The sequence below is a fragment of the Argiope bruennichi genome, chromosome 2 (genome assembly GCF_947563725.1).
Source record: "Argiope bruennichi chromosome 2, qqArgBrue1.1, whole genome shotgun sequence".
NCBI lineage: Eukaryota > Metazoa > Arthropoda > Arachnida > Araneae > Araneidae > Argiope > Argiope bruennichi.
In genome coordinates this window covers 68,149,267-68,163,992 of record NC_079152.1, presented here as the reverse complement: position 1 = coordinate 68,163,992, position 14,726 = coordinate 68,149,267, and positions in this window count along the sequence as shown.

The window sequence follows — 14,726 nt, the reverse complement described above, 5'->3', positions numbered from 1 at the left end:
CTGTCAATAATTTATTTCTAGAGAGTGTTAAAGACCTAGTTCAATTTATGCATGTGATTTAGAGAAGGTAATTCTGAAATTCAAAGAGACTATTTCATTGGATATGAAACAAAGAGTGAATACCAATTAACAGTACTTGAGGCACTCAATGAAATGAATGAATATCTATATTAAATGACATTTTTGAACATAAATATTTTAATTGGAATTAATCATATTTATGTTTGAAAGCATATCATTTATTTATTCAATATAAAATTAAGCTGCTAATAATTATGTAACTTAATACAAAAAAATAGTAAACATTGTCTGGGTTAAGATCTTTTTTCCATGTCATAAAGAACTGAATCATAAAAGTTTAAGTTAAAGGAAAAATCTTCAGTCAGATATAAAAATACTCTTGATAAAATTTGTTTAAATAGAGTATTATAGTATTATACAATTAAAAAGATGCTTTACAATCATTTATCCAAGCACTCAGAAATATTTACAAGACATTTCATTTTTGAGAGACTTAAACTTTACAGATATATATTTTTCGATAGATAAAAGATATTACGGTTCTTCTTTCAATCAATTCTATCTTTTTGTTAGTAAAATGGGAAAAACTGAAACGACACGGTGTATTAATATCACATTTTTGGCCCATTTCCATTGAGAGTTCGCCAGCAAAAAAATGTGAGCTCCATGTTATCTGATGTGCTAAAAAGGAAACATTAATCATCCAAAAATATTTTTTTCGTTCTTTCAGAAAAACGATACTTAAGTGAAAGTTTTTTCTTTTCTTTTTTTAATTTACTATAAATATAAATGAAGGCTTACAGACATTAAATAAAGTCTGAAGTTTGAAAAAGAAATACCTTTTTTTTCATTTTATAAAGAAATTTCACTTAAAAGAAATTAATTTTTTTCCCAAAAAATACTTTTAAAATATATGATTAAACATACGATATCGTTTAGTTAATTAAAATAAAAAGTTTCATGATGTATTATAGTTAAGAGAATACATAATTTTTATTTTGAATTCCCTTCAATATATCTGGTATAATGCAAATGTTTTGATTTGCATTTAAACAAAGTAGCAAATGTAGACAAGGCCAATGATATTTTTATTCATATTTATATAATTCTACATTTATTTTTCAAATAATTTTAAAATATGTAAATTCTTAATATTAGGAAAATTATTTCAAAACAAAATGAAATAATCTAAGCTTCAAACAAAAAAATGGCATTCGATTGAAAATGTGTCCATTTTTTATGTATAATAAAATAATGGAGCCAATTTTATATACACATTCTGTATCCATATTTTTCAAAAACAATTGCTGTATGTCTGTACCAAAACACTCATCTGAATGGCATATTAAAATTATTCCAAAGCCCAATATTCAGCAAAAGGTAATAAAAAAAACATCATGTATCCAAAAATAAAAGGCATTTAAAACACACACTCATATATCAGGAAAAGATTAAGTATAAATTAATGTTACTTGCTGAAAAACACAATATTTTTTTTACATTGAAAGAAAACCTTAAATAATTTAGGTTTCGTTTTCTTCTACTCATCTTATAATTCTTTCTTATAATTTTCCATCGCTTTTGGTTATAAATAATAAAACAAAATTAACCTCATACTTATTCTGTAAACCTAGCACCTTCCTTGAACTAAACTTGTTATTGAAACTTTAAAAAGAACTGTTCGAAAAAAATTCGAAATGTTGTTAACATTTCTGATTAAAATTATAGAATTCAGATAATATTTAGTAACCTGTAGTTGCTGAATCAGAATTCAGTAATCTTTTAGAAAGAACATTTCTTAAGTAGGCAAATGTTTATCATTCGATTAATGTTTTCCCATTATATTCAACTTTCCCACATGCCACACTCATTTTTTAAAAGATTATTTGATTCCTTTTCTACCATAATTTTTTTAACTTTTTCAGACACATATTTAATGTAAAAAAAAGTGTTTGGTTAATATTTCCATATTTCAATTGGTTATTTTAATATATCGGAAATATATATTACCTTATTTTATTATCTAATAAAAGGTATGCATTATCTCTTTCCACAAATATTATTTCTTAGGGTGAATCAAAAGTTAAAATAAAATTGAGTTTCAAAAGTTTATATAAATTTTATTACTCTCTTTATGAATGTTAGATCAGCAATTGAAAACATAATTTTCTGAAATACTGCCGAGTAATTTCAGTTTTTAACAAATGATTGTATGGTTCTTAAATTTCTTGCCTTGCCTATTTGTTAACAGTAACCCTTGTAATCTGTAAATAGCATGTTTGTAGATTCAACTTCGGCAAAATTGAACTAAAGATCCTTAAAGAGGATTTTACTTAAATTATTTCACTTTGTACTAAGAAAAATAGAATTTTTTTCATGATGAAATTTAATAATAAGTTAACCAACATTTATTACTAATTAATATTGATATCGGGTCTTATACAAATGCATCAAATAACAATGGGAACAATAGCGCAGTTACAGAATTAATTAGACAACGATCATCGTCTCATTATCAAAAGTGGAAGGTCGATTGCATGAAATTTAGTTAAAACATGTTCATTGCAATTGTTTTACGTTTTAGGAAACAAAAACCAGTATTCTCATTCATATATTTAAGATGCCTTCCTGACCAATATATTGCAGTGGCAAATACAAATTCACTTTAGAAGTTAGTAAAGTTCAAAAGAAGTTATATATCGAAAAGTCATCATGATGTTGCAAAACTGTCGTTAACAAATTTATATTGATTTCTACACTTGTGTTTTTATGATCTATCACAGATGAAAAAATGACTTTGTATTTATTAGCAGTTTATTATATAAGAAAAATAAAATAATATCCCATGCCATAAAAAATTATTTTACATTAATAATTATTTCATATTACAAAATACGATACAGTTAATTTACAAAGTTATTATTTTTCTTTTGTAAATTGTTTTACCCTATTTTCGTGAAAAAAATATTTTGCAACACAAAAATGAATTTAATTGTAATTTCAGCTATGATTAATTCATTTATACAAGCTATTTAAATTGATATGCCATTTGCTGGTTGTTGACCATGTATATGACCTCGTTGATTAAAAAATCTATAATTTATTTAGACATAAAGATTATCTATAACATCATTTTTGACTCAAGGAAGTTTGACAAAAATCAAGATGTTTTCTTCATGACAATCATTTAATAAGCATTGAATGACAATCTAAATAAAAAATGAATCATAAAAATTAGTGATAAGGAATTAAGATTAGGAGTGTTGTAACAAAATCGAGAAATCCAACTATTTCTGATTTATTTTGTCATCAGTGTCTCTTATAATATCTTAATAAAAGTTTCTTCAAAAATGAAAAACTACTTATTATTCATATAATGATACCTCCTCTATCATCATCCTTTGATCATTTAATATTTCCTTCTTTGAAAATAAATTGTAAGGGAAAAATTTAACTTTCATTAAACATGATATTACAAAATCTTTGAAAATATTTATACTTATTTTCTAATTTATTGAAAAATAAATTTGAATATTTACTTTTTGCATTTTTGAAATGTGGATTTATAGAACAAATTCGAATATTCATAATATTGAAGTGTTAAAGACATTCTCATACTTCCAATTGTGAATACGAATTGCATATATTTTATTTTTGAGATATTTTTATTTCAGATTTAAATCTATATGAAACTAATTCATCCTGGATAATATGACAACATAACTATAAAAAAAGAAAAAGAAAACAGTACTACTTTCATATTCATGTTTTAAATCTTTGATTATCAATTCCAATAACAAAGAGTAGCGTATTTCAGAAGTATATCGATATCGAATTAATTTCGAATCAATAAGCGTTTTTCCCTTTTAAAAAGATCTACAAAAGCAAGAAACCTTTATAAAAATATTCAATTTCGCAACTCTTTTCCTCAGTATGAGTTTCAAACATTTCGACCCCCTAAGGTTTATTTGATTTTTCAGCCGTCTAGAACCTTTCCAGGCTCAGAAATTGCAAAATATTTTTCAACCTAATATGATGCGTTTGATAGAATGTTGGATACCCATCAAAATTTAAAACCGAGTGTGTTGAATTTATTCTAGCAGAGTGGATGCCATTTGAATTTTAAAAGTATATCGTACTTTAAAAGTATATCATACAGGATGATATGAGGGTAATTTAAATATATAAAATCTCTAGTAAACGCATTTTTATATGTATAAAATATATCTCTAACACACAGACTCAGACACACAAACAGACACCCGCACCCATATATATATATATATATATATATATACCCCCATATGGGTGTATATGTACATATATATATACATATACACCCATATATATATATATATATATATATATATATATATATATATATATATATATATATATATATATATATATATGTGTGTGTGTGTGTGTGTGTGTGTGTGTGTGTAGCTAAATTAATCTCAAATAATTTTATAGGGATGAGACTTATCACTACAAAACAAAAGACTTTACTCATTTTAATGACTTCGAAAAATAAGATTTATCATACCTTTATATCCTCTTTAAGTTTAACACTCAAAGCTTTTATGATTACTAATTAAACTAATTACCATTGATGCAATGGAATATATCAGAGTAGTGACTGCAATTGAATTTTACATAAAAACATTTATCAATGTGATGGCATGTCTATCAGATAATCACATTGGGGTTGCAATTACCCTATCTGAAGTTACACAACTATGAGGTGGAATAATGGTTGGTTCATAATAACCATTATCATTCACGATATAGATCCTCTTAGGAGGTCCCTTTTGTCATCGGTTGGGGGTAACTTAATCCTACATCGTCCTTACGCACACCACGGAAGTAAGAACTAATCACTATACAAAAAGATTTTTATCTTCATATCTGAGTTCCACACTAAGTTGTGGATGTCTATCAAAGAAGTTACTAGAGATGAGGCATCTTCAGTTTTTTTAATGACAGGTAGTTGCACCAATCTGCACGTAGAGGCAAATATTTTAAGACTTTTAATTATATACTTGTACTTCAATGCAGAAAATTTTAAATGAAATTTTAAAAATAGCTTTTTTATTACACATATTTCAATTCCGTTGTTTGAACAAAAATGGAAGAATAAATGGAATTTTTAAAAACATGCATTATTTTTTTCTTGCTTTCTAAAGTCGTTAACAGAGAGAGTCAGTGATTGATACTGACTACATAACGGTGATACGTAATAATTTTTAATTGTTGCTTTATTTCAGAAATAATTTTATTTGTCGAGAAACAGAACAATTTAAAGAACTACAGTAAACCAGAAAAAGAAATATTTTATAGAATTTAATACCGTATTCATTATTCTCCAAGAGAAAAACGTCAAATATCACTTAAATTCTTTTAAATCTAGAAGTTATTTTTCTCATTTTATTTAACCACCGTTTGTTGATCGTTAAATTTCGTTAGGAATGTTGGCTATATTTAATTTCCAATCCTTGATTCCAATGAAATCAATGAATTCCAATGATTGTCAATGAAAATCACGTTGTTTTAATAGTCTTACCTGGTTTCTGTTCCTTTTTGCACAAGAATTTTCTTAATGAAGACCAGTTCCATGATATCATAATGATATTAAAAACAGAACTGCCCGATTCGTCTTTCCTCTAACTTTCACAGTATTTTCTTTAGAAAAAACTTGCCCGATCATATCAAATTGGTAACATTAAAAAGAACATTTTTTTTAAACATTTTCTAATAATATGAAATACATTTTTATTTAGTAAAACGAATTTGTGTTCCAAAGTATATAGCTCTATGTAAACAATCTTGTCTGTAGAGATGCTAGTCACATACGCATACATCTTTATTAATAATAGAGATTAATACAGCAATACATTTAGTTATTGGATTTAAATCCACATAAATTATATTTAAGAATTATATCAAAAGGTGTAAATCAAAAAGAAGATATAGATTGGCGAAGATAAACTTGTAATGGAATTTTATTTTCTCTGTGTCTATTGCTATTATTTGCCTCGTTCGTCTCTGTCAACATCTAATATTTTTCATCATCGGAATTCATACAAAAAGAAAACAAGGGACTGATTTCAACCACTTTAATCTTTATAATACATTTTAAACGCTTGTAAAATAATATATGTTTGTCTTTTAATTTGTAATAATTTTAATCATTTCATGTGATAAAAAGATGAGTTGTATGAAAATATGCCAAAAATATACAGGGTTAAAATATCTGTAGAGAGTTCAAGGCTTATTTAAAATTCAATCGCAGAGGAGGATTGGATTTCACTTTATTGAAAAAATGTCAATTAAAGTTAAATTAAAATCCGAGAGAGAAAACGAAACTTTCTCGCAAATTCTCCAATAAAAACCTCATACCATTATCTCCGCATAAATTTGCGTACTTTGAATGATGCCTCTAATACTATCAACTGCCTTAAAAACGACAGTTAAGATCTTAGTGAATCTAATATTTTTATTGAATATATCGTAAGGATACGTAATTTGGAAACCAACTAATGGACATCAAAATTTCAAAAGGAATTAGAGTTGTGTCACAACATACCGAATTTCATTGATTTAAGTTTTTGCATTTATTAATTATTGTTTTTATATGCGTTCGAAATAAAAGACAAACATACTTTTAATCATTTGGCAAATTTGGTTCAAATTTTGATAGGAATCGATATTTTAGCTGTGCACCAAATTTTATCCGTCTAGTTATTTGTGTTTTGTAATTATCGAATTCCCTTGTAATAAAACAACCACACAAACATATAACATGAGAACGTATTTTATTCCAATTTGCCAAAAATCTACAAATTATGCCTTAATTCCATACGCATACATACTTCATCTGTCTAGCTCAAACCACTTTTGAGCTATTGTATTCCCAGTTAGACAAACATGCAGTCATACTTCCAAAAATGTATTTTTTGAACTCAGAGACACCTGAAATGTTCATATTCGTCAAAATTTGTAATTCAAACTTTTTGAAGATTACTATATTTCTTCTACATTTTCTATGAGAGAAAATAAAAATTACTTTCTATACAAACACTATTTTCATAATTTCCTTAAGAATTATGGAAAAAAAAATTATTAATTTTGAAGAAATTTATTTTTAGATTTTAATGAAGGACATATTTAGCGTATTATTATTCTTATTAATTAACTATACCCTCGGTAAAGAACTAACAAATTAATTAATATTTCTTTCTATGTAATATGAAGGAAAAGTAAGTCCAACATAAAATATATGTTTCTAATAAATGGAAAATATGTTTATATTGAAATAAAATTAAATATTGCTAATTTTGGATAACTTCAATGATTCTTCAAAACTCAATTCAGAATGCAATTCACTTAATTCATCAGATAATTTCTATTGTATTCCTCTTTCCTTTTCGAAAGTGGAAGAAGCTGGCGTTTCATAAAGATGAATTATCTGCAATATCCTAAAGTAGAAAATTAAAGCAAAATCCAAGGCTGTATCTATTGATACGAGAATGAGAATAATGGGCAAATTACTATTTTTGAAAGGTAAACATTTAGTTTAGTTCAGTTATATCAAAGTCCCATTTAAAAACATTACTAGAACTATTTTTGGACACATTTTATAAATTTGAACCCCAATCAGATGGCGAAGGTGACACCTGGGCTGACAATTCCTCTACAATTTTTCGCACCACACTAATGGAAAGGACTTTGACAGGTCTTTACGGTGAATCTTAACTGAAATCAGATGCATGATTGATATTTATTAAAATTGGGATTCGAACTTGGAGAATGAGGACCATGGGGAAGTCGGTAAGAGCTCATGAATTTAAATTTTAGCTGTCTTACATTTCAGCAAAATGACACCTGTTATCATTCAGAGCTTTTAAAAAACAATCACTTCAGATATATCTTCTAATTACCATTTATTATCTAATATATCTCATCGCAAATTTAAGAGAGATTAGAACTTTAATGATTCTTATTTAATAATTCCTGATTCCATCTTATTCATATAAAAATCATTGGTTCAGGTTTGAAATCGTTGGTTCAGATCAAAGAAAATACTGTGAATATTATTAATTGTGAGAATTTTCTTAACTCTGTTACGTTAAATGTCTTCTGCCTAAAAAGAAATCATCTCTGCAAACCGTAATCGAATAAAGAACCTCTGCACTTTGATCAAATTAATTTAAACGCAAGAAATAAAACTGATATACCCTCGGGGAAAAATGTGTCGAACTGTCACTGGATTGTAAACAATAATGGCTGAAACTGAAATGCCGCGAATCCCAGAAACGAATCCCTACATTTATTTAAATGAACCTTGGCACTGCTGCCCTGCATTTGACAAATGCATGTTTATTCGCAAACAGAACTAAATCTAGATTGCCAGAATTTTTTCATTTTCCACACTTCCGATTTTTTCCTCATTGGAAGGAATTTGGATTCAGTAAAGAGTATACGATCATATAATGGTGATGGAGGCATTATGCTGAGGATCCAGGGAACAAAATTCTTTAAACTTATGTTCATTACATTAGCAAGGGTTCTATGCCTTCATCTTCGTCCACTGTTCAGAATGCAAAAAAGAGATCTACAGGTGCTCAGAAATTATTTGAGGGAATTTTCTCTCTCTATTCGAAGATGAGTTTAAATTTTCAAAAATACAAAAAAGAATAATAATTCGTTTACTTCTAAAGTGAATGATGGACATAATAGATTTAAATTAATTTGTAAATTTGAAATTTTAATTTATTCTGTTTTATTTTTTTACAAAACCGCTTTTCGATTTCTTCCTATCATGTGAGAAAGAGCAAATTTCTATTAACGAAATGTTTGTCTCAGGTATCCTTCAAAGTTAGAAGTATTCAAATATGAAGTGGTTTTTCTTAAACTTATTGCAAGTAGCTTGATTTGGCTTTAACTATTTGTTCTAGTAAATAAATAATCATTGTTTAGAAAAAAAAATTGACTCGTTTCGACAGTCAATTATTATTGCTATTAATTTTAAAGAAATTAATAGAAAAGCATGAGTATTTTAATTACTATTTTCAAATATTGCTTTCCCGTGATCTGGGTGTCCCGGGTTCGAGTCCTGGTTGTTCTTCACTCTGTGTTCCATCTGTGAGGTGCGTGAAAGTGCCCCCCCCCCATGTAAATCTGTAAATAGAGGATGTGCAAGCGAATGTATGAGTATTATTTTAGTGTGAGGTAGAAGGCAGACTTCTGCCCTCGGGTGCTCAGGGATCTTTACGCTCAGAAGCTACTGCCCCTCTTTTCCGTGGTAACGAGGACACGACATCATCAACATCATCATATATTATGGTTGCATTATAAAAATGACACATAATCATCATTTAGTATACTGTTAATAAATCGTTCACATTTTTAGTTTTTATTTCTTAAAAATTAAAAAATCTAATCTATGTTTTTCAATTCCTTTAAACTAGAGTAGTATCCAGAAATTAAACTTCGTTATATAATTAAAATATAAAAACGATTATTAGAAACACAGTTTAATTGCAAAGTAAAGCGCAATGCTTAAGTTCTGTCTCAATACAATGTCCATTATTGTTGAAGCATTTATTCTTCTCGGAAGCAGATAATAACAGATGACGAACTTTTTGTGTGGCTGTCGTAGAATGATACCGCTGGCAATAATGAAGACGTAATTGTGAAATTTGAGAAAATGCATTTTCGCTATGGGAATGGTATATTTTTGGCTTTCCTTATTCTTCTCTTCCACTGTTTTGGGCAGATAGTAGGTAAGGGTAAAATAAATAATCCCTTTAACTTTTGTAAGCAAATCATCATCAGTCAGAGACTCCACGTGTTTATTCCACAAATTTATTTGTGAATTTCATATGATTTTTGTGCTTCTTAAATTAAAAATACCGATGACTGATTTTAATTTCTCAGTTTGCACATTATGCACCAGCCTAAAAATAACTTATATTGTTTGCAGGTGAGTATGCAAAGGTGACGTGCATATGCCAAATTATGAACGTAACATATCAGGGGCAAAACTTTAAACTAAATTTAATTCCTGTATACCTTTTATAATTAAATGACTATTAAAAATTAGGTTATGACATGCATAGCAATTTTGCATAAACTGTCTATTTAAAGAGTGTTCAAGAATTCACAAAAGATTTGAATTTGGCACGATTTTAGTAATAAAGGGTTGTCAATCCCATTAAAACCATCTGGCAGCTGATAGTTTAAAATTACTAAATATGGAGCGTTACACGATTGAGAAACTTTATTTAATTGCTGAATAATATTTCAAAAATAATGAATTTCTGGTGGCTACAGTTCTTAAATGTGAGAATTGGCCTCCCTAGATAGTGTGAGTTAACACCATTGGATTTATTTTTATGGAGTTATTTGATCTTCGCCAACGAGCCCACACGCGCACGTGCATTGAGAAAATTCAACGCTGTATCAACGAAATTCAACTGCATTTATGCAAAATGGGCATGGAAATTTCGTCAAAATCATGCGCATGTGCTGGAAAAACCATGGAGGCCCTATGTTTTATTACTTACTATGTTTATCCTATGTTTTATTCCATATATAATCTGATCCTGTGAATCCGGTCTTTCAATAAACATAGAAGAATTTCAAGAAAATAAAACTGTTTTTTTTTAATTCAAATCTTTCGTTAACACGTTTTTCTAATGGCAACGTTCCAATTTTACTAACCCTAAACTATCAGCTGTCATGTGGTTGTTTTAATAGAGTTGTAAAAACTTTACTGCACTGATGCTGGCAAATTCAAATCTTCCGTTAATTTTAAGACACCTTTTATTATTTCTGATTCTTTTAAATTTCTAAAAGAGGCTCGCTAGTTTTATTAGGCATTGATGGCTGCTGAATTTTTTATTAGACATATAAACATACTTTGGAAATTGAAATTTCTTCCCCGAGTTTTTATTTAAGAAATTGCATATATAAATATGGTTTGACGATGCGGAGTTTATTATGAGAAACATTATTTCGCAGACTTTGCATCTATATGTGCGAAGAGAAATGCATTTGAGAATAAAATCATTGTTTGACAAGGAAAACAGTGACTATTCTACATAGGATTGTCAGAATTATTTTAAATAATGGGAAAAAAAACATGAGCACTTTCGTATGAAATTATTAAGATATTTATTTCCCATTTTGATAATTATTCAAAATAACCTATAATCTCTTACGGGATTTTAAATATCAAATGTTCTTGTTTTGTAAATTAATTTTTCTCTATTTTTTGATTTCCTCCTCCTTTTTTTACGAAAGGAAGAAATCGATTTTTTAGAAGGAGGATGTATTACTATCTTCATAATTAATTTTCCCCTATTTTTCTTACATTTCCTTAAAATAATAATTATCTTAAAAATATAGATCCTGTCGTGATTGGGTTATAAATTCTAGATGTTGCGACTGGAAATGTGAATAATTGCAAAGTAAAATTACTCATTTATCTTTTGAAGGACTAGTAATGTAAATAAATAAGACAGAAAATCGTGCTTCGATCCAGATAGATTCCAGGATCAAAGCACGATTCCTCTGAAGAACTGTCATTTAAGTGGCCATTATTCATACAGAATGCGATACTAGTACCACGAGAGAGCCTAAGAGGTCTGTATTCAGACCATTAGGATTGTCTTAAAATAATCTCAATGTTCCTTCGAAACACAGCAATTGCAATTGATCAAATATGCACACTCTCAAATTATCACTTACAAAATCCTAATATTGTGAAAAATAATATTGTGACTAAAGTTAGTTTAGTTGTTTGTTTAGATTGTTAGTTGTTGATTTTAATTAAACTAACATGGAAATGAGTGATATGCATATATCACGCAATGCACGAAATCAAAAGGTTATCTGATTTTTAAAATATAAAACAATTATTATATAATTTTATTCTCAATTAATCAATTTATATGAAAACAAAACAGGGGTTTCTTTTTTGGCATTCCCAGTAATGTCATAAATAATTTTATTTAAATTCTAATCGGAATCATTTTCAAGCAAGTACTCAAAGTTATTAAAAGGCACTTAATAATAGAAATTGCAAGTTTTTTTCCTTCTAAAAATATATAAATTAACCAAAATTCCAAATATCTTTAAACATAAATCTGCAATTTATTTACATTTTGTAAGTTCGAAGTAAATAATTTTTCAGTTCGAAAATGAATTATCTCTAACTTTTATATTATATGGAAAATAAAGATAACGCATAATATAAAATTTAATATATGTTCACGTCATTTTATAAACATTTAAATGAAGATAAAATTTCTATAAAATATTGAATACTGAATTTAATAAGTGGATGTACACAAACAGATTCATTATATAAGTTTAGAAAATTACGAAATTCTATTTATCATAGATCTCTTTATTTTACCTAAAATTTCATAGAATTTTCTTTAATAAAGATTTCGTTAGCATTTAATGTGTCTATTTAATATTTTGATTTCATATATATAAAAAAGGTAATTTTATCATGGATTTTCTTTCATTTTTACTTAAAAATAAAGATAAAATTATAAAATTTATTAAAATATATGATCATATACTTTTCTTCTTGAATTTAAGTAGCCAAATTTTAAATTAATTAAAATGCAGGATTAGTTATTAAGTTGAATTATTCTATAAGTGTAATAGGATATTTTCATTAATGGTTTATTCATAAACACTATTTAAAATACTTATCTCAAAGGGTATGCATATTATAAGATTTATTTTTACTTAATAATATCTATATTACAAGTTTTTGCCATTAATATTTAGTTACTATATGCATATAATTAGTAATAATTTATGTATATTACAAGATTTTATTGCTACTTTATGAAGAAAAAAAGTAATACATCTTTTTAAAAAAATATTACTTCAAATGTGTTAAGATGGAATATTGAAATTATATTTTTCCTCCAATTTTCTACATATTACAATTTGTTAGAATGTTGTAAGATTATATTTTCTGCAAATTTATATTTCTAATAACAATGCAATATTTCATAATTTTTAAAATTTAACTATTAGTTAAACAAATATTTTTTTATAAAAAAATTGGTAGTAAATCAAATGCATCATTTTGTATTGATTTTGAGAAAACATTGTATTTATTCTCGTTAAGATATTGCAATATACTAAAAATGATAGAGTAGAAAGTAAGAAAAATTCAAATTATTTTAAAACATATTTTTTTAACATACAAAAGTTTAAAAAAAAATGTTAAAAATAAGGTTATTAAATCAATTCTGGAAGATGATGAAAATATTGTAATAAACTTTGATGATTAAATGTCTCATGAATGAAAATTCCTGCATTTTTTAAATATTAAATTATATTATAAATATGATTAAATAAATTTTCTTTTACATCTTTAGGTAACCATTTTTTGCAATATTTATAATGTTTCTGCATTTTTGCACAAAATTGCAAATTTTTCAATACAAATTTATTTCTATTTTACAATCCCTTATTAAAAATTTGCTTTCATAATACTTGTGTTTTAATTATTTGCATTTTACGTTAAAAATGCTTAATTCTTGCTTAATGTCATTGTAATTTAATTAAAAAAATATATAAAATAAAATATAAAAATTAATGGAAAAATTCATATGGGCGAACGTCTTTGAAAATTACCTAAATAACCATTTATAAATGCACTTTTGCCCATAAATTTCCAGACAAAATAATTATATTTTTTATATTCTTCATACCTTATTCGTTTTTATTCTTAATATTCTACACCAGCCCTAATATATTTATTTCACACTCTTGAGAAAAATGGTATACTTGTACAAAATTGCGCAGCGTGAAGAATTTAATGAAAAATGTGACATATTAATTAATATTTTTAGCATTAATTGATTAGCGATTATAAAGAAGATATTTGGCGCATGTAGGAAAAAAAGAAAATGATTAAAATCATTACCGTGTTAATATTTTACTTTTATAATATTTAGTTTTAATCACCGTTTTATAACTGAATAACTCATTTTAAGCATATTACCGTTCTCATTTGCAAATAAGTTTCAATTATCAATTTTATCAGTTACATTTGATTGTTTCATTGCTATTGTACGGTTTTAATAATATTTAAATAATCTATTTCTAAAATCATATTTTGTATCTTACAGTTTAAAAAGACGGAAATGAAAAATACTAAACAATATTTAGATTTAATATTAGATTTAATATATAATCAATAAATAGTCTATGTGATAAATATGTCTTTGTGTTTTCGTTAAGGGTTTTATTAAATTATATACATTAAGAAACAAAATATTAATATTTATTTACCCTGGCAATACACTTTAAAGACTTGCATTTAAGTTTATAGTTAACAAATAATTAAGTTACTTCAACAACATTCAAATCATTGAATGAATATGATATAGCTATAAATGACATTAATTTATAATCCCGTTGATTCTATTAAGTTGTAATTAATAATTCGTTGCTAATGCATGCTCTTAAGTTTGCATTTTTGTGATTTTAAATTAAAATTAGTAATTTTTGCTTTTGTTCTCTACAACAAAGGTTTACATACATAATGATATGGATATATACGTGTGGAATATTTACGTATTATATAATGATTATTGATCTCTAAAACGTGCAAGTAAAAAATATTTTGTCCTTTGAAAATGAACACTTATTAAATAAGAAAAGAA